Source organism: Podarcis melisellensis, assembly GCF_964234715.1.
Source record: "Podarcis melisellensis genome assembly, chromosome: Z".
Classification (NCBI taxonomy): domain Eukaryota; kingdom Metazoa; phylum Chordata; class Lepidosauria; order Squamata; family Lacertidae; genus Podarcis; species Podarcis melisellensis.
The window spans coordinates 34,831,016-34,853,272 of NC_138547.1; the positions used below are offsets into that span (position 1 = coordinate 34,831,016).

General features: G+C 43.4%; 1 long non-coding RNA gene across 1 annotated transcript in view; it reads left to right on the forward strand.

The window, feature by feature from the left end:
• The window catches only part of LOC309362174, a 52,393-nt gene extending 36,182 nt beyond the window's left edge, over positions 1–16,211 (forward strand). Inside the window, exons 3-4 of the long non-coding RNA XR_014164829.1 lie at positions 14,444–14,554; positions 16,083–16,211. This is a non-coding gene — a long non-coding RNA (uncharacterized lncRNA). The remainder of the gene's footprint in view (positions 1–14,443; positions 14,555–16,082) is intronic.
• Positions 16,212–22,257: the final 6,046 nt, after the last annotated feature.

Sequence of the window (22,257 nt, forward strand, 5' to 3'; positions counted from 1 at the left end):
TTTAATGACTGGTGGCTATTAGCTACCGAACACATCACACATCTGCTTAGGTGAGGGCTAGAGAGAAACAGTTTGGCTAGTGGAGTTTGGCTACTTTTGAGGGAGCCTGTATCTCTTTTCCAGCTCAATAGAGATTCCTTCTTTACCCTCAGGTAAAAGCCTCAGTCTTCAAGGACTGGATAGGAGCTGGGACAATTGCAAATTTACTTTATCTTAGACTGCAAGTCTCAGGGCAAGGTCTACATCATTAACTTGCAACTGTTTCATAAACAAACAAACAAACAAAAGCTGGAATATTTTATAGCTCAGGTAAGTGGGGCATACAGGTGGATTGTGACCCACCCCTGGGATGCTAAACTTGACACTGTTCTTGATTGACTCCAACTGCACTGTATATTTAAAGCACTGTTGTATCACTTTAATCAGCCATGGCTTCCCAAAAAAGAATCATGGGGACTGAAGTTTATTATTCTGTTTATTATCCTGTCTTCTGGAGCTTTGAGGCAGCTTTGTGTCTTTTTTACATTTGTTTGACAGGGCTGACCATCGATAGCTATATTCCCTTCTTTTCTTGTTCCCCCTTAGTCCCAATTCTCCACCTAGCTTAACTTTCTGTGCAGCCACATTAAAAGACGTGTGGTAGGCGTAGAAGGCTTAACAAACTACATTTCCCAGGATTCTTGGGTGGGGGTGGGGGGAAGCCATGGTATGATGCTGCTTTAAATGAATAGTGCAGATGGGGCCATACTTTGCCTGGAAAACGTAGCAGCGTTTTTTAATGCATTGCCTGTATATTCCACCTTTCCTCCTAAGAGCTCAAGGTAATGTACATGGCTCTCCCTCACACCATTTTATCCTCACAATAGCCTTGTGAGTTAGGTAAGCCTGATATGCTATGACTGCCCCAAAGTAATGTGGTGAGGTCCATGGCTCAGTGGAGATTTGAACCCTGGTTTCCCAGGCTGACACTCTAACCTCTACACTAGACTGGCTTCTTTGCTTTCTTCAGCTTCCAGCTCAAGACACTGACTTCAGGTCCTCTAGGCTAGGGCATGCATCTTCCATGTCTAGATTCAGCTGGGTTGGTCCCTGAAAGGGATAGACAATAAAGGTAAGAAAACACTTATCAGTATGAACTGTACTGCAGTGTTCCTGCCACACAATGGCAGAGGAATGACAATTGATATAGAGTGTGCCACACTTTATTTGTAAAGGCGATTATTCTATTAGACAATTTCCACTGCCTTGACAAATATTGTTGTTGAGAAATGGTATACACCTTGACAATTAATCCAATCACGGGCCTATCTGGGAGCACAGATGCTGAGAGCTGATGCTTCATTTATTTGCTCCTTTCCAGTTCTGCACATCAAATAGCCAAGCTAATCAAGTTATCGCTGGTGTCTTGCAATGGAGCGGAGAGTGATTAATATCATTTCGTAGGAAGTAGCTTTGGAAAGCTTGGTGTGGGGAGGGAAGGAGGAAAGAAAAGGGTGGTGACATGAGATGAGGATATGTTTTCAGTGGGCTATTCTAAGCATGAACCATTATTGTTGGCAGAAAGCTGATAAAAACATGTTGGCGTAAGTGATGGGTGGCACTCATTGCCTTGCTCGGTGTGTTTAAATCAAAGTTGTTGTTTATAGCCTTTGGTGCTCCGGTATGTAAGAACACCAGCTTGATAACAGCAGCTTTGTGGGAGCAAGGCGGGGAGAAAAACAGGGAACTTTCAAACCATAGAAATAATACCATTTTATCTCATCAGCCACCAACAGCTTATATTTATGTGCTTCTTGGTCTGTATTTACGTACCATAAATTTATGACTCCGACCACTTAAGTCATTTCCCAGGTGTTGCTATTCTCCCCCGAACATAACTTTTTTGCCATATGGATATGCAAATGTCAAACTCTCTGCACGGAAAAAGCAATCCCAGAACATAGTGCAGCCAATTACATTTTAAGTAACTCATAACTGTTATCTCAAGCTTTCTCTTATGTAAGTTTTATATTCTTGCAGAAATTCACATTTCACACTAGATCAGATTCTTTCCCAGTATTCTCCTGTTTGTTAAATCATTTTCAGCCATGTAACTTGTGATGCTTGCTTCCACCACCACCACCTCACCCCATATGGGGGAATTGCAAGGTTATGGGAGGACCTTTAAATTCCAGCCCAACGTCTGGATGTGATGAACCAAAATAAAGTTAAGTATCAGGCCTCCATCTGGCTTAAATGTGATAAAGCAACACTTTTTAAAATAGTCAGGGTGCGGGAGAGCAGGAGGATAAAAATTTGAGAAGTAACCATGGCTTTGGAAGATGTATTTTGTAAGCAAATAACAAGCCAATAAAACATACGGCAGTGGAGATAGCTAGACATTTCAAGCAACATTCTTTTAATTTTCACATATGCTTAACACTGTACTTTAAAAGCACAAAGTTCTTTAAACTTCTTATATTATCCTCAGAAGTAGGTGATGAGTAACAGAGCAAGCATCCAGATTGGCATCCCATCGCCTTCTCTTAAAACAGCTTAGTCGGTAGAGCAGGAAACTTTTAATCTCAGGGTTGTGGGTTTGAGTCCCACGCTGGGCAAAAATTCCTGCATTGCAGAGGGTTACACTAGATGATCGCTGTGGTACCATCCAACTCCAAAATTTGATGATTCTAAAGTAGCCTGTGAACAGGACTAGCCCTGCCAAAGTGCAAAGGCAGCTTGCTGCGTGGGACAGAGCCCCTATGCTATCTTCTTGGCAAGGTGGGTCACTTTTGATTACCAGAAGGAAGAGAGTGGATGAGGCAGCAGAAAAGTAAAAACACATCAGCAGAAGTGCTGGATTGGCTCCAGTGATGCATTTGCACCATGCCTACCCTCGGGGGTGGAGCTACTATGAAACTAGTGAAGCTTCAGGGCCCCTAATCTCAGAGGGGTCCCAGAAGCGGCTTTAGTCTACATTGCTTTTTTAAAAATGGATCCAGTAGTATATATTCCAACAATCCCAAAGTGTGAGAATCAGTAGCACAGATATTGTAAAGGTAGGGTGTTGCAGTAAAACAATTTAAAGCAAAATCTGAGGTGTAGATTTTTATTTTTATTTGTGGTAAACCCCATTGAAGAAGATATGAGTGGTTACCTAGACCTGATTGCTGGTTGTGAAGGGCCTCCAAAATGTAGGTTCAACACTGCCTACTGCTTCATCCCTCTCCTTCCCAACAATCAACAATAACCCACCTGCCGGAAACCTAGTATGGTGGCCCCACCCGAGCTCACGGTGGCATATGTAGTTCCCCCCTCTGTTCATTTTATCCCCACATCAACCCTGTGAGACAGGTTAGGTTAGGAGACAATGACTGTCTTGAGGACACCCAACGAACTTCATGGCTAAGTGGGGATTTAAACCCCAGTGTCCCAGGTCCTAGTCCAACACTCAGGCATGTGTAAAGTCCGGCCCAGGGGCCTAATCTGGCCCCTCCGGTTCATTTAATCTGGCCCCCATGGCAGTATATGTCCTGGGGTAAAATCCTAAAAGAAGCTCAACAACTTTGGGGGAAAATGGTAAAAAAATTAAAATTGTTCACCAAATCTGGCCCTCTTTGAAAAACGTTTGGGCACCCCTGCTCTAACTAGTACACTGCATTGGCTGTCATGAGTTTAGCTTCTGCACAACAGCCTTGCACAACACTGCCTTGATTACTTAAAAGTTGCTTCTGCTAGAGCCCCTGGAACTTTTTAAACAAGCTACGACGGGCTCGTAAAGCTTCTTCCTCTGATTCTTCTGCTGGCACAGCTGAGCTGATGGTCTGGCAACTTGCCCTTTGGACCATCCGGTGCTTGTTTCCTGGCAGATGGTCAACTTCCATTCACAGCTCTGAGTTTACATTACTTCTTTGACCACATTCTCATTGCCAGCCACTGTAGCATGATTTTAGAAGCAGGCTAAAGAGCAAAGTTGTAGTAAATCCTATCAGATAGCCTATTTATTCTAGGGCAATGCTAAAGAAAGTCACCATATCTTTTAGAAATTCTTGATTTCTGTTGTATTTAATCCCCCCCCACACAGCTGCACCCTAAAAACCAGAATGAAAACCAGTGTGGGTTGAGTAGATTGCCTTATGAAATTTTAATGCATTCTGTTGGCGACAATATCATTTGCATGGACTTATTCTAAATGAAGCAATATCAGAATGTGTTTGCATTCTGATAGTTAATATATCCCACAAAGATTTTTGGGATGGAAGAATCTCTTTAGTTTCAGCTCCCTCAGTTTCTAATTTTTCCAGTCTTAAATTTAGTTCTCCACATTTCTACAGCAATTTGCATTAAAAAAAAAAACCTGAATGAAAAAAACACTGCCATTTTAGTGGAAAATTTGTACACAATTTGTAGATATGCAAATTCCAAGGGATAGCTTGGTTTCAGCTCTCATATTGTTTTAGAAAGTGCAAATTTGGTAGCTTTGGCTTTAAATGTGAACACAATCCATTATTTTCCCCATCCCAAATTCCAGGGATGAGGAACCTGGGGCCCTCCAGAAATTACTGGACTACCCCTGACTATCAGCGACGCTAGCTGAGGCTGATGAGAGTCCAACAATGCCTCTAAAAAGGCACAAAAATGTATCCCCAAGTTAATTCAGATATTACTCAGTATCCAAACCAAACTGCCACAGTGAGCAGTAGTTAAACTATGTAAGAAAATTTATATGTCTCGAACATAGGCACATAGGAAACTGCCTTATACTAGGTTACTCTAGTGGTATGTTCGGTTCAGTATTGTCCCTGAGCTGTGGCCTTGCTAGCTAGGGGTGATGGGTGTTGTAGTTCAACGACGTCTGGGGACTCACAGGTTGAGAAAGGCTGGTCTACACGGAATGGTGGCAGCTCTCAAGGGCCTTAGGAGATGCCCTCCCTGGAGATGCTGGGAATTGACCCTGGAAACTTCTGCATGGAGAGCAGCTGCTCTACCACAAAACTATGTCCCTTTCATAGAAGGGACCACAAGGGTCATCTAGTCCAGCCCCCTGAAATGCAACCCCATGCTCTACTGATTGAGCTATGCAGTCACCTGGTGCTGTTCATCAGGGGCGTAGCTAGCTGCTCTGGCACCCGGAGAGGTGGGGGTGGGGCAATCCACCTAGGAGGGCACCACAGCGAGCTGCCCACGGAGTCCACCTGGTAGATAAAAGCCCCACGCTGCAGGTTTGGGCAGCGAGGGGCCCCGAGCCACCGTGTCACTCCCAGGAGAAATGCATGGCTCAGGCACACTGCCGGCCAGGCCCTGTGGTAAGTGCTGCCCCCCACGGTGTGCCATTTTGACACCTCCCCCAGGGATGACACCCGGGGCAGCCTGTTCCCACTGCACCCACCTTCCTTCGCCCCTGCTGTTCATAGGGCTGTGCTGGAAATCTGTTGCAAGAGGAACTGATGGGCCTAAGGAGATCAGGCTTCAGCCTGATTTAAATGTTTTTCGATAATCTGCAGTCCTTATAAATCACTGATAAGTGATTTATAAGGACTGAAATCTCAGCTCTACCTCTTTTTATTTTCTTTGTGCTTCTCCTTCAACAACTCTGAGCCAAGCAATGTTTTTGGAGAGAAGTAGTGGTTGGTAGGGAGGCATTAAAGCTAATAATGATTTGTGAATTCTTCTTATGATGCCTGTTCCCGGAGCTTAGAGAAAGCGGAAGGCGCAGCAGAAACAGGAAGCGAAACTGCCACAAAGCCTTGCATAAGTCATTAACAATGGGACAAAGAGACAACCTGCGAAGAACATGGCAATTTGCTTCATATATGAAACAGATTAATGCTAATACTGTGAACAGCTGGATAGCAGGATACTCAGTAATGAGGAAAGCCATTTTAATTTGATTTTAGTCTTACTTTTTAATTGAAGTTATTAGCGCTGCAACAAAGAAAAAAAGGAAAAGGGGGGAAAGCACACAGCTGCTGACAAAAAAGAAGGAAGCAATAGGGCTTTACTCCTAGAACTAATTAGCTGTGGTCTTGGAACCAGGCAGGTTCAAAACGGGAGAGGGGAGTCCATAGGTGAAGACAGATTATTGTTCCATATTTAGCGCACAATTGCATCTCATGCAGCTACTCAAGAGACAGTGGCAGCAGGAAAGCTACAGAGGATTCTTGTGCCAACTGCAGAGAGCCTTGTAGGGCTGCTTTGATGCTGACCAGCATATGCATATGTGAGCATAAAATAATTCCAAATCTTAGGCACCACCAATTGCAAGGGCTTGCACAACTTGTTTCCAAGAGGCTTTCAGTTCCACTTTACAAATCCGATGCTGTCAAGCCTCTATAAGTGTCAGCCCCGAAGGCAGAACCTGGGACTGTGGTGGAGAGTGGGCAGGGAAAGGAGAGTCAGCTCTCAATTTGGCCAGGCCAGTTAACTGACCCCAAATAGTCAGGGGTCAAGTTCTAAGGCAGCCATCAGGGATAAGGCAGAAGTCATCAGTCTCCAGTTCAATGCCTTTCATTGTTTGAGCTGGCTGGAAATTATGGGAGTTGTAGTTCAAAACATCTGGATGCCATCAGGGTGACATAGGTAATATCATCACACAAGATGCAAGATACTATGGCTTTATGGGGCCCTGTTGACAGGGACTGCTGGGTGACTGAGTTGCTTGGGAATGCAGTAGCTATGACCTGAATCACAAAGGGGAAGCTCTGGCCCTCCAGATATAGCTGAACTACAGTTCTCATCTTCCCTGGCCATTCACCAGACTGGCTGGAGCAGATTGGAGTTCCATAAGTTCCCTATCCCTGACAATGATGGTGCCCTCATACTGAAAGAACTCAGTCTACCAGGGCAGTGGAAACAGCACTGATGGAAGAGGTGGTCAAGATTCCCCACCCCACCCCTGCTGACCACTAAGAGCACTGGCTTAAGACCCCCAATATCATTTTATTTATTATTAATTCATTTTATTTTACTTGTACCCTGCTCTTCAGCAAAAAGGTTCCCAGAGCCACTTACATACAATCAAAATGGGAAAGTCCCTACCCACAGGCATACAGCAACACGACACACAAGGGGAAAGGGACAAGGAGGGAAGAGGAAAACATTTTAAAGTATCCAGGTTCCCTGACATGCACTTAGGGCAGTTTTCTTTCTTGCTTTCTTGCTTTCTTAAATATAATCTTTATTTGCTTTGAAATATTACAGCCAAAGTAATGAAAGCAAGTACTTAGGGCAGTTCTCTAGCAGTGCCTAGTTAGGGCAACATAACTGAAGAGCCACTTTGCATGCCAGCAGGGGCATACACATGTGAAGTCATACATTCTTTCATTTTTCAAACATGAAGATTGGATTGGAAGTACAGCAGACAGAAGAGAGTGTTGACCAAGCAAACGTTATGAGTTATCCAGAGTCGTCAGACTAACTCCGAATCAATCAAAGGGCATGATGATGCCAACATCCCTATTGTTTGTTTGTGCTTGAAAAAAATATTTGATATTAGGGATTGTTGGGATATTTGGTTCACTTTGCATGTAAAGTCAAATCTATCATGTTTGCAGTCCCAAAAACAGTACACAAACCAAAACACAAGCATCCTTTGAAATTTGCACATCTATGAATTTTGCAATACAGTTCTCCAGCCAACTAATATGCGCTAAAATGCATTCACTAGGGTATAGTGTGCATAAAAATAATATATCAGTGAACATTATAAGAAATGCACAAATGAATTTTCACGTGGACTTTTTAAAATAAAAAATCACAAATTGATGTGGAAATGTGTAGATTTGAATTTAAGATAGTAAAAATTTAAAAAAATATGAGAGAAACTGAAATTGAATATTCTTCCATCTCCATTAATATCTTGGCACACAATGCTTAAGCTCCAGAGTCCTTGGCCAGATGGGTGAGATATAAATATGTTGTTGTTGTTGTTGTTGTTGTTGTTGTTGTTGTTGTTGTTGTTGTTATATTATGTGCTTCTGCAGTCCATGCCCTGCACAATGTTTCCATTGTTGAAAGCAGGGTACCAGTTCTGCAGGCGGTTTCAGTAAATAACATAAGCCCACAATATCCTCACAGTCAGTGTTTTAGATATCTGAAGTTCCCAATTCATGTGGTGCAAACTGGCTTATTGCTACATTGCTGACAATGCACTTCAAGAATACTTGAATATTAGATTTCCATCACTTTATATAACCGTGTGCCTCAATCCATAATGCAGGCTGTCTTCTTGCTGCATCCTCATTGGTAACTTTTTGTCATCTTCCCTCATCATTCACGAGAACAATGAAGGAGACAACAGCCTGTCCCAGACTGATGGGATATCAATCACATTCAACTGCCGGGGCAATCTGAAGAGCAAGTGTTGTCTGTTTTTGCTGCTGCATTGGTGATGGATTATCCTAATGAGTGATGAATGCAATGGCACTTCATTTCCCGCTTTCCCCCTTCCTTTTTGTTCAAGGGTTCACAAACAGAGTCCTTCCAAACCACCTGGGTTGCAGTATGTCAGTAACAAAATGATAGCTTGCTTTCTATGCAGCACTGCCTTCTTCCAGACTGATTGTAAATTGTTTTCGTTTGTATGGAAAATGTGTCCTGCTTTTCCTTTTCCTTTTTTTTTTTAAGCTTATATCTTGTGTTGAGCGCCTTGCCAGTTTCTCAGAGGTGTGTGTGCAGCTTGAGTTGCTGGATTTGACAAGTGTGGTCTGGGATTACATGTCCCAGTCATTTCAAGGACTGAGTTTGCATTAGTGGTGAGTAGAAATGGTTTGGGAGCAGGTTCTCTCTGGGAGTGCCTATGCCAGCCTTTGCCAATACCTCCAGCTATTTTGGACTACAACTCCCTAATGCTCCCTAATACAAGGGCAGTATGATGCATTGATCAGTTAAGCCTGCAAGGGAGGCTCATTGGCTCCCAGCTGTGCAGAACAATTCCCATTACAGATTTTGTAAGGCAGGGGAAGTCATGATATGCTCCATCTGCCAGGAGAGCTGCTAGGATGATGGACAGCGACCCCTTGTGGCAAGTCAGAGGGCAGCTTCTCTGTGAAGTCCCTGGACTGACCCCATTTGATCCTCCTGGGGGTAATAGAGCAAGCACCATGTGCCTCCAGCTGTTTTCTACGGCAGTGCCCTTCACTCATGGACAGCACAGCTGTGGAGTTGTACAAAACAGCTGCAAGGCCTGGCCTATGCCCACATGAACTTCAGCCTTCAGATCAGCACTAGAAGCCCAGCTCTTGCTCACCATTAACTAAGATAAAATTGGTGGGGAAAAGAGACAGTGGTATCCCCATGATTATAGAACTCTTTCCCCAGGGAAATTCACCAAGACCCTCTGCTTTCCTGGTTTTAGATGTGCACAAAGATCTTCTTGTGTTGGATGTTTTCCTGAACTCTTGTTTCCAGCAGTTGCTATTGTCGCATTGTTCTGCTACTGATTTTTGTGTGTGTCCTGAATTGTATTTATATAGTTGTAAATTTCACTGCATTTTGTTGTGAAAATTGTGGTATAAATAACACAGCTAACTAAATAAAAGTGAAACTTAAGTGAGCACCAGTGGACATGGGAGAAATTGACCAGCCTGAAAGAACCAGAATCTGATAACTTTGGTCCCATCCAAAGAAGATCTCTGTTTTCATGTGCACTTTAAACTCAGGTTGGCACAGCTAAACTCACCTCCTTTCCTCTATATTCCGGAATGGTACTTTCACTTCTAGGGAATACACACACACACACACCATTAAATATTACTTTGAGGTCCTGCTTCCAAATTCTTTGCTGGGGAAATGAGGACTTGGATACCTGACATGTTGATCACCCCAATAATGAGAAACACAGTTAAAGTACATAGGATAACAAGATGCGGGTGTAACACGGTGGCAGAATAATTGCAATACTGCTAGCTTCAATTGTCTCCTGAGAGCAATTATGGAGGCCAGGAAAGAAAGCTGTAGCAAGATAGCTCCAAGCACAACACCGAAAAGCTAAAATCTTCCTGGGCCAAACGTTCCTTTTATGTAAGTTTTGGTTGCATTCCTTTTATAACCATTCATTTTGTAGGTGAGCATAACCTAGCAATGGGATGAAAAAGGCAAGGTTGAAGTAATCAAAAGAAATAAAAATAGGGCAGCCATGCAGATTGTGTCCTCAAACTCCCTGCCCAGGAAGCTGTAAACTTGGACTCATCTTTTTATTTTGCCTCCTCCTTATCTAATTTGCTCTGCCTCTCATACCTGATCTGCTAACATGACTGGAAAGGCATTTAATGGTTTCAGAACCAGGAGCATGTTTTCAAGCTTTCAGGGTAAGCGGCTACACAGCTGCTGTTTTTTACTACAGTCATACCTTGGATCCCAAAAGCCCTGGAACTTGGACATTTTGGCTCCCGAACGCCACAAACCCGGAAGCAATTATTCTGGTTTGCAAACATTCTTTGGAACCGGAACGTCCGACGGGGCTTTTGCGGCTTCTGATTGGTTGCAGGAGCTTCCTGCAGCCAATCAGAAGCCGCAACTTGGTTTTTGAACATTTTGGAAGTCAAACGGACTTCCGAACAGATTCCGTTCAACTTCTAAAGTATGACTGAATTATTTATTAAATTTGTATACCGCCCTTCATCTAAAGATTGCAGGGCAGTTCAGAATATAAAAATAGAAAGTGAGAACACAAAATACATAATACAAACAAACAAACAAACAAACAAACAACCTCCCAATAAATTATAAACCCATAGAATATTTAATCAGCCTGATTATCAAGAAATGGTTTCATCTGGTGGTGCCTAAAGATATGTAATGAAGGCACTAGGCAAGCCCCAGGGAAATCTCAGCAGCCTGCCCAGATTCTAGGCACTAGTGGGAGACAAGCTTACGTCATCTTCCTGACACAGTTCTTTACAGATTTCTGGGGTGATTTTTGCAGCCCCTGAGCTTGGCACCCAGAGCAGGGGAACAGGTCCACCTTTGGTAGTGGCCAAACTCAGACATAGATTTGAAATATATGCTCACCAAAGTTCTTATATTGTCCATTGATGAAGCTAGGGCCAACCTGAGGACTCAAGCTGGAGGCTGAAGTGCCGAAGGTACTATTCTGTGGTGCATGCAGGAGCAGGAGGCCTGTTTCCTAACATATATACCAGACATGACCAATCCAGGTGCCAATTTTGAGTGCTGATGCCTGCCTGTCTTCTTGCCTGCCAATTGCTGTTTCACATGGTCACACTCTTCTGCTTCCCAAGGCCAAGTGGGAGCCTGGAGCTGCACCAGGGAGTCAGAACCGACATACTAAATGCATCAAAGCCAGGAAGGCTTGAGCAGGAAGCCTTTTTACAGTCGTCTCTGTCTAGGAAAACCCAGTGCCAGCTTGGCTGGCTGGCTTTGTGCCTGAGAACACTTCCCTGCCTAGGAAAATGATCTAATCTGCAGTCATAGGGGTTCATCACAAAGGGCAGCTGCACACAGAGCTGAGGATCCCCAGTTGTAGATTCAGTTTGTTGTTGTTACGTTTTTTCTCCAAGCATCTGGAGGTGGTCTCGCCCTCCCCATTTTATCTTTGCAACAGCTTTGTGAGGTAGGTTAAGCTGAGACAGTGTCTGATTCAAAGCCACCCAGTGGGCTTCATGGCTGAGTGCAAATTAGAACCCTGGTCTCCCATGTCCTAGTCCAACACCCTGGCCATTGCCCTACTTCTCCAATACTTCTGTACCTGAAGATAGCTTGGAGGCTTGAGTATACATGATTGTGTGTACTCAGCTCACCAGCCTAGCTTCCAGTTCCCTCACTTTCTGCTCAAGTCCCCACAATGTCAAACCATGATAATGAAGATTTTATAAAAATCAAGCATCTTAGGCAGGGACTTCTGCACCCAGCTGGAAAAGCCCTTTGAGACAAAAATGGGGGTCTGTTGTTTGCAGAAATAGTGTGTGCTTGTAAATCTCAACAAGAGATGCTGTCCCTACACTGGAATCCCAGTTTCCAGTTACTGTGGATCAAACTTCTGATATCTGAGGGGCTTCCATGAGAAAGTTTTTTGGGGGGGTATATATGTGATAAGACAGTCTCTCAAGTTAATACAGCAGTACCAACAAAGTCTTGAAGTTGGCCCGGTAGCAAATTGGCAGTCAGTGCATATCCTGCAGACAAGGTGTTTTGACTTTGTCAGAAGAATATATGTGCCTATAAATGGCCTTGTTCATGCACAATAAGAGCTTGGATCAACAAATATCTGTTTCCGGAAAACCAGTGTTCAGGGCAGCTGTGACTCAGTCCGCAGAGGCAGAAACAAGTCTTAACTGGAGCCCTTGTATTGTGTTGGAAGGGCTAGCCGATGAACTCAGCAAAGATCCTACCAGTTCTATTAGTGGTGGTTTTCCAGGCCAGCCACAATGTGGTGCTTCCATATTTAAGAAGGACTGAAGCAAAGCAAAGGAATGCAAACAGAAGGTGTAATAATTCAACAATGAGGCAGTTGAACAAGGTTAATAAGACCTTTGTTAAAGTCAAGATGAAGCTGCAAACTCAACCATGCCTATTCAGAATTGAATTCAGTGGGGCTTACTTCCAGGTAAGTAGGCCTGGGATTGCAGCTTAGGCCCCTCCTGATGCCTGCCTATATGGTAACTACCAACCACAAACAACAGGAAGGAAAACTAAACTAAACTTCTTTGAGCCTAAGGGGCAATAAAAAAATTGCTAAGCTGTGTAGCTTAGGAACACCCCCAAATTCTGACAAGGAATATCTATTGTGACGTAATAGCAGGAAAGAGCACAGGAACGTTTCATTGTCCAATGTGGGGTTGTTGGCAGGGGAGTCAAGAATGGTTTGGGGAGATGGAATTTCCTGGGTTGGTTCTGGGAAATGGTTCCCCCACACCACCTCTTCTGGCTTAGCAGATTCCAGAGAAAATTAAGCTCTGCATTGCTTTTTGAAGGTGCAAGCTTCATCCTTCTATCCTCTAGGGGCAATACTGGTTGTTCTAGGCAAGGGGATGGCAGCATGGAGGAGCTGGTGAAGCTGCTTGCTTTCAAGGATTACAGTGGGCTGTATCCAATGCAGTTCTACTCATATTAGACCCAATTTACACAATTCATTCGTTCATTCGTTCATTGAATTTCTAAACTGCCCTTTGTCTGAGACAACTGGGTGCCTTACAATATTAAAAATGCATATCATAGTAACAAAAAACTCACTATCCCCCCCCCCATTTAAAAGGCCATATAGATTATTTAATTAGCCAAAGGCATAGGAGAAGAGGAATATTTTTGACTGGCTCCTAAAGATATGTAACAAAGGTGCCAGGCAAGAGCAGTGGCGTAGCATGGGGGGTGCAGGGGGGGCCGGCCGCACCGGCCGCAACATCTGGGGGTTAGGGAAATCCACGGGTAAGGGGGCGCACATCACAGGTTAGGGGGCGCAAATCCATGGGTTAGGGGGCGCAAATCCATGGGTTAGGGGACGCAAATTACTTGCCTTGCCCCGGGTGCTGATAACCCATGCTACGCCACTGGGCAAGAGCATTCCACAAGTGGGGAGCCACTGCAGAAAAGGCCATGACTGATTTAGGTCCGTTAATTTCAATGGGCCTACTTTGGGTGGGACTAAGTTGGATGCAACCCAGAATCTTTGCAGTGGGGGAGGAAGAGGAGAAAACCACAACAACCTGGCTCCACCTGTGTCACCTGCTTGGCCATGAAACCACCTCACCAAGTTCAGGGACCACCAGGATAGTCACATAGGTGCCTGTCGTCTCATTGATCAGGTAAGGATGGCATCTGGTCATTGTCATTAGGCAAACCCCCTCACTTTATATAGTTTTGGATGATGATCATATTTTTTGTTTTGGCAAGTCTACTTTTGTTTAAACTGTTATTGATTTCATCTTTGTTTTTAATTATGATGGTTTTATATAACTTTGTTTTTAATTGGTATGTAGACTCTCTCGCTGCATTTTCATCCATTATTTTATTGGGCATGATATTTATCAATTTTGTTTGTAGAGCTTTTTGATCAAGTGGTTTTATACACTTTCCAAAAACATTAGTGGAAACCCCTCTACCTTCAGGGTTTAGCATGGAGCTGGACTTAACCATATTCAAACATTTGTTTAAATATGGGTGAGTCTAGCTATGCAAAAAGGAAGAATGCCCTTTTGCACCCAGTAACCAATAGGATTGCTCAATGCAAGGACTGTAATAAAAGCAGAGCAGGTGATTGCTGTAATGCTACATCATGCAATATATGGCAAAAAAGTGACAACTGCTGACAGGAACACTGCTGTACAGAATGAGAATGAATGCATCCCTTTAAGTAATCGGATTGTTAAAAGAGAAGCAAGGTAACATAAGGATAAAAAAAAATAGACTCCTTGAACCTAATGGAAGCTAAGTTTTCTGTAGCATCAAATGTTAATTCTAAAAACTGCCTGGAGTACTTTTTAATAAGGTTTGTGCTTCTGTTTTTTAGATGAGAAGAGAGGAGAATAACGAACAAGGGATGGGTTAAAGAATTCCCTGGTGATTTGTGACCTGTTTACTGTGGGAGCCACCTGTGCCTCTACTAAGAAACAGGTATCAGGTGGGTGGAGAAGAGTGTGTATATATATATATATATATATATATATATATATATATATATATGCACAATTTGGGTGAGTATTGAGTTAAAAACAGCTTTGGTTAAATGAATGCTGTTATCAACATTGAGTATTAACCATGTGGTTTATATATATATAAATTTATGTTATCTACTTATAAGACATTTTAGAAGTATTTCGTTTTCTAAGGGACCTTCTTCCCTCCAAGTTGATAGAAATCCGAGATTCACTTTATTTATTTTTCTATTTTTTAAAATTAAATTTTCTGTTTTAAATTTTAGAACATTCATTTAAACAACCTTAAAATATAAATGACTTCCCTTCTTCTCTTTCCATGGTTCATTTTGCATAACATAAATCCCTGCATATTTTATATAAACTAAACCATTCAGTATTCCATTATTACATCCATCATAACTTATTTACCCTGTTGAATTTATCTTAATGCTGCCCATTTTTTCAAATATACACAATTTTCTCCCATATATTCAATGAACATTTTCCAATCTTCTTTAAATGTATGTTCTTCTTGTTCTCTTATTCTATATGTTAGGTTCTCAATCTGCGCATATTCCAGAAATTTAAGTTGCCATTCTTCTTTAGTTGGGACTTTGCTCATTTTCCATTTTGGGACTAACAAAACAAAAAAAACAGAGATTCACTTTAGAGCCAGAGGTTGGTGGTGAGATGCACTTATCTTCCCAACACAAGTATTGACATTGCCTTGGGAACATATGAGGCGACCTCATATCATGTCAGACCATTGGTCAGGCAAGTGATCAGTCTAGCTCAGTATTGTCCACAATCATATGCTGACTTGCAACAGCTCCCCAGAACTTCAGATAATTTGGATTCCTAACCATACCTGGAGAATTAAAACCTGAATCCTTTTGTATGTGCGCTACCATTCAGCTACTCTGTATTAACATGGCTGTGAAACTGTTACGGGCACCTATTGGCTAATGCCTGTGATATCACTGGTGACGAGTGACATCATTGTTAGTCTTTGTCCGTGTGGTTTTTTGTTTGTTTTTTAGTGTGTATTCAGCATGGTATAAATATGAGGATATTATTCATTTGTAAATAAGTGCTAAATATACCCTTTTAATATGGGGCATTGAAAAAGGTTTTATTTTTGTTGACTGCAGTTGTTTTCAGGGCGGAAAGGCTCTCACTCTTATATATCCAGTAAATACTGTAAAAGTTACATTTCTAACTTGTTCCCAACAGACGTGAATGTTTGGATTTATTCACATGGGTGGGGGGGTTGGCTTTTCCTTTAAGCGTTCTTATCTATTGTTCTACATCTCATTATAAAAGAGTGATACCCCTGTGTGTGTCTTTTTTTAATTGGATACCATTTCTGTGGAGCCCCTATCCTTGGTATTCTAATTAGAGGCATAGAATAACAGCACCACAAGAGAAACAAGCAACAGAAAGGAACTATGCCCCTCCTTTCTGAACCATTTGTTCACCATCTTCAAGGAGCAATAATCTCTTCATTTTCAGACTGTACTTACTCATCGAAGCCCTTCTTGAAAGTCTCATTTCCCTTTCACCTGAAAATGCAAAAACCTTGTGAGACACAGCTAGCGTGCTGGCAAAGATTAAGAACATCGGTGCCTGCAGTGGATCAGCTTTGCACTCAGCGGTAGGCGATGTTGTAATCAGTGGGAATTACCCATATGGGGTTTAAAAGACATTGCGATAATTGAGCCTGGGGTGGGGGGGGGGGGAGACTCACAAAAGCCGGTGGAGGCTTACATCGAGCTGCTACATCCTGGTCTTAACTGTGGTTCTTTGGATAGTTGCTGTTAAATTGGAAGCCGTCGCCATTTGGCGTAGTGCAACTACATCTTTGAATGCAGGCCTTTTCTCTCACCTAACAGGCCTCTTGCCTTTCATGGCTTCATCAGGAGTCAATCTGTTCCATTAGGACTTCATCAATAATTACTTTAGAACAACTGAACTACTTGATGCTGCTAATTTGCAGAGATTCCAAGTTTCCCCAAATAATAACTCATTAATTCTGAAAGGCAATTAGACCCGCTCTTCAGCCGAGGTTGTTTATTTAAGCCTAGATAGTTAGGAATCTTTATGAAAGTTCTGCTTCGCTTGCTAGAGCACCTGTTACAGGGCCAAGTGTGCCCCTGAAGGCAGGAGCATAGGAAGCTGCCTCATACCTAGTCAGACCATTGGTCCATCTATATATACCAGCAGCAGCTGTCCAGGGATTCAGGCAGGGAGTATTCACCTACCTAGCCAGGGATTAAATCTGGGCCTTCTACATGCAAAGCATATGCTCTTCCACTGAGCTGCAGCCCTTCCCCTGATTTTGTTTAGTACTTCTGTGGCTAATTAGAGATTTGAACCCTGGTCTCTCAGTCCCTAGCCCAACACTGCACCAAACAGCTAAAACAGCAAGGAGCTTCACTTCACAAATTGTACCATGGAACAAGCTTTTTTGTGGACGAGAGTCCTGTTCATCAGATGCAAAGTTGGATATAATTAATAGCCCCTATTTTGTCCCTTTGGAGCCTTTGGAGATGCTTTGGTAGTTTGCTTTTTTGTGTGTGAGTTGCTTGCACTTATCATTTTTTCAGAGATCAGCTCCCTCCCCAGTGCCAAAATGGATGACACATCATTTCTATCATTGTGAAATGTGTGAACGGAGTTTACCAAGTAAATTGCTGGAATAGGAGCCCAGTTTTGAATGTGACCCTGGTGTGGTGCTAGAGGGTTTTAACCTTTGCTGCAATCCCATTCTGGACTGTCTGCCCACCCCCCACCCCCATCTGCTAATCGGTTTAGGGAGGGAGGGGAATCATACCAATGACAGCTTTTTCCAATGAAAATAGCAGGCATGGTGAAGCCAGTTCAGGCGGGTGAGACTACAGTGGGGTGCAAAGGATTAAAGGCCCTTTGCACTCTAGATCAGGGCTCCAAGCCTGCAATTTACTTTTGCTAATTGTTCGACGCTCAACAATGGATGCATGTGCTTGGAAGCCAAGGAATCAGGTTGTGCACAGACTGCCATTTCACAGGCTGCAGCTATTGGAGTATATTTTAAACCGTGGACCTTTTGTAAGACAAATCCACTTCCTAATAATATCTTCAACTGAAGGAACAAATCCTCTTCTGACTTTCAGATTGGTAGAAGCTGATTGTAAAGGAGTATAGCAGACAGAAAGTGCAGCAAGCCCAACTGCAAAGGATAACAGTAGGAAGAGGAGGAGGAGGAGGAGGAGGAGCAACATATGAGATAATGCAACCATGCTCCTTATCTGTTTGTGAAAAGTTGGAGGGTATGCACTGGTGTTTGTTGGCTGACATCTAGATGACATTCCTAGATAAATAATGGAATTTGCTCTCACAAGAGATAGTGATGGCTGTCAAGTGGGATGACTTTAAAGGAGTTTTAGACAATTTCGTGGAGGATGAGGCTGTTAACAGCTATTGGCTATCAACTAGTCATAATGGCTGTGCTCTACCTCCACTGCTGGAGGCAGTGTGCCTCAGAAATCCAGTTACTGGGAGTCACAAGTGGGGAGAAGGCTGTTGCAGTCAGCTCCTGCTTGCAAACTTCCTATTGTGGCATCTGGCTGGGCACTGCAAGAATAGGATGCTGGACCTGATGAGCCTTTATTCTGTTGTTAGTCACTATCCCCTTGGATGTTTTGAGTTACTTTTACATGGGTACAAATTGGAAGAGTGGGCTAGTCCCTGTTGACCCTCCTATTATTTATTTATTTATTTATTTATTTATTTATTTATTTATTTATTTATTTTCTATACCACCCTCAATCCAGAGATCACAGGGTGGTTCACAATGTCAGAACACGGAAAGAGAACATAAAAGACACAATAAAACCAAAACAAACCAATAGTACCCTCTCCCACAGACACATTTAAAAGGCCATAGAATGTTAATCAGCCAAAGGCCAGTTTAAAGAGAAACCTAAATATATGTAATGAAGGCACCAGGCAAGCCTCCCTGGGGAGAGCATTCCACAAACAGGGAGCCACTGCAGAAAAAGCCCATTCTTGTGTTGCCACCCTCTAGACCTCTCATGGTGAAGGCACATGAAGAAATGCCTCAGATGATGATCACAGGGTTCGGGTCAGTTCATATGGGAAGAGGTGGTCCTTAGTGTATTATGGTCCTGAGCTGTTTAAGGCTTTATAAGTTAAAACCAGCACTTTGAATTGGGCCCAGAAACTAATCGGCAGCTAGTGCAAGGTGGGCCAGGATTGGTGTTCTATGCTCAAACTGTTTTGCCCCAGTGAGCCACTTGGCTACTGTATTCTCCATCAGCAGAGGCTTCTGGACCAGCTTCAGAGGCAGTCACACATCCAACGCATTACAGTAATCTAACCAGAGCATAGAAAACAGAAATTAGGCTATCCCTGTCCAGGTAAGGGTGCAGCTGGGCCATCAGCTGAAGCTGACAGAAGGCACTCCAAGCCACTGAGGTCACCTGAGCTTCAAGTGATAGCAAGGGATCCAAATTTAGTACCTGTTCCTACAGAGGGCGTATTACCCTATCAAGAGCAGGAAAGCACTCGTCCAACTAGTCTAGGGAACTGCCCACTAACAGTGCCTCAATCTTATCTGGACTGAACTCAGTCTGTTGGCTCTCATCCAGTCTGAGACAAGGCAATGGTCCAGCACATCCACTGGCAGCAGCTCTCCAGGGTTTCAGCCCTGCCTGGAAATGCTGAGGTTTGAACCTGCGACCTCCAACATGCAGAGCTGATTCCCTGCCACTGAACTACATACAGGCCTTCCCCATATAGCCCCAGTAGTGTAGTCAAGAAATCTGGACTGGCTGCTGATTGGTGTCAGTGGCGCTGGGTTGGCCCCAAGATTTTTTGGGGGTGGGGTGCACGTTACATGACATCACCTAGTCTCTCAATGCCATGCAGGCTGGTTCAGCCTTCTGTGACATTGTGCCAGCACCCCCCCTCCAATATTGCAGGGGCTGGGCCCTCTTCAGACACATACTGAGGGGGAGGAAAATACCTACGCCTCTTAGATTTGGCCCGCCTAATTTGTGTATAGGTGCAAAAAGCCTTTGGAACCCACTTTATTCTGAATTTCTTTTGCACAGCAAACCACAAGAACAAGTTGTCAGCCATCCCGTTTTACTAATCAAGCTGCCAGCTGTTCATTGGAGCTATAAGACTTTTTTTTTTGCTCAGGGATTAAACCCCTTCCTTGTTATTTATTTGCCGGCCCAGCTGCTTTCCAGTTTAGTTTAGTATTTAGTTTGCAGCTGACTTGTACCATTTAGAGAACAAAATCAAACAGTTTGGAGAACAAAAAAGCTACCCTTTAGGCAGTAGGAAAATTGCAGCATTTCCCCTGCAATAAACCATTAATTTCACTTTGATTTTGGTGTCTGAGTAACAAATCCCCCCACCTTTTTTTTTTGCAGGGAGATCATTTTCTTTCTCTTCACTTATCTATTGTCAATGAGTCTAGTAATTTGGAATGTGTTTAGGCACCAAACTGCCCTAAAAGGAAGGACTGTTGTGATACAGTCTCTATGTTAGAGTGATGATGGAGAGATAGAAATGGCAGCTTCTCAAGGACTCATTACTGGCACATAGATGGCAGCTTGTGTCTTGCAAATCTTAAGCAGCCAGATCCTGTACAGCAGATAGCTGCTGGATTCAATTTAGCTGTGCAATAATATGTTTTCACTGTTGCTGCTTGCAAAAAAAGGCCAATGCAATTGAATGTTACCTCAGTTGAACCCTGTTGGCATCCATCTGTCTGGAGAGACAATGGAGTGTGCCTCCAGGAGTGAAGTCAAACTGCTGGAGAATCACAGCACCTGCTGTGGCTGCAGAGACTGGTAACTCATAATTGCAGCCTCCTGCGTTGTTTTTGCTGTATTAGTAGCACCAAAGTGACTTCATAGTTTTTGAATCGCATGTACACTGGAAGCTGCTGTCTACTGAGTCAGAGCTTTGGTCCATCGAGTTCAGTATTGCCTACACTACCTGGCAGCAGCTCTCCTGAATTTCAGACCCAAGTATTATATCTCAGTATTGTATATGTTGGCAGGTACTCTCAACAGCCCTGCCTGGAGATACCAGGGCTTTGAACTAATCACATTCTGCTTACAAAGCACTACCACTACCACTGAGCTATGACTCTTCCCTACGGGAAGTTCCACTTTATTTTATTTTCTTCTCTTTTTGTCATTTGGGGCACTGTTTCCAAAGTCTGGGTGCCACATTTTCAGAAAAATGTAGATATATTGGAACAGGTTCAAAGGAGGGCAGTAAAGACAGTTGGTGGTGTGGTGTGGAAAGCAAAATGTAAAGGAACTGAGTATGCTTAGCCAGGAAAAGAGAATGTTGATGGTGCTCATGAGAGTATTCTTCAAGTAGCATGTTGTTTCCTGTTCCAGGGTGCAGGATGAAAGGGTAGATCTGAGTTGAACTGTAAGGGGAAGGCTGATTAGAAGGACACAAAACTACTAGACTACTGCTGTGTGTGGTTCAAAGCGGTGTCTTTGAAGATTATTTGAGCTGTGCAGCCAAGAGTGCCGTCTACCAGCTTTGGTTGGGGAACCTGCAGCCCTCCACTTATTGTTGGATTGCAACTCCATAATTCCTGATCATTGAATCATAGAGTCATAGAATCATAGAATCATAGAGTTGGAAGAGACCACAAGGGCCATCGAGTCCAACCCCCTGCCAAGCAGGAAACACCATCAGAGCACTCCTGACATATGGTTGTCAAGCCTCTGCTTAAAGACCTCCAAAGAAGGAGACTCCACCACACTCCTTGGCAGCAAATTCCACTGTCGAACAGCTCTTACTGTCAGGAAGTTCTTCCTAATGTTTAGGTGGAATCTTCTTTCTTGTAGTTTGGATCCATTGCTCCGTGTCCGCTTCTCTGGAGCAGCAGAAAACAACCTTTCTCCCTCTATGTGACATCCTTTTATATATTTGAACATGGCTATCATATCACCCCTTAACCTCCTCTTCTCCAGGCTAAACATGCCCAGCTCCCTTAGCCGTTCCTCATAAGGCATCGTTTCCAGGCCTTTGACCCTTTTGGTTGCCCTCCTCTGGACACGTTCCAGTTTGTCAGTGTCCTTCTTGAACTGTGGTGCCCAGAACTGGACACAGTACTCCAGGTGAGGTCTGACCAGAGCAGAATACAGTGGCACTATTACTTCCCTTGATCTAGATGCTATACTCCTATTGATGCAGCCCAGAATTGCATTGGCTTTTTTAGCTGCCGCGTCACACTGTTGGCTCATGTCAAGTTTGTGGTCAACCAAGACTCCTAGATCCTTTTCACATGTACTGCTCTCAAGCCAGGTGCCACCCATCTTGTATTTGTGCCTCTCATTATTTTTGCCCAAGTGCAATACTTTACATTTCTCCCTGTTAAAATTCATCTTGTTAGTTTTGGCCCAGTTCTCTAATCTGTCAAGGTCGTTTTGAAGTGTGATCCTGTCCTCTGGGGTGTTAGCCACCCCTCCCAGTTTGGTGTCATCTGCAAATTTGATCAGGATGCCCTTGAGTCCATCATCCAAGTCGTTGATAAAGATGTTGAATAAGACCGGGCCCAAGACAGAACCCTGTGGCACCCCACTAGTCACTCTTCTCTTCTCCAGGATGAAGAGGAACCAACCATTGGCCATGCTAATGGATGGAG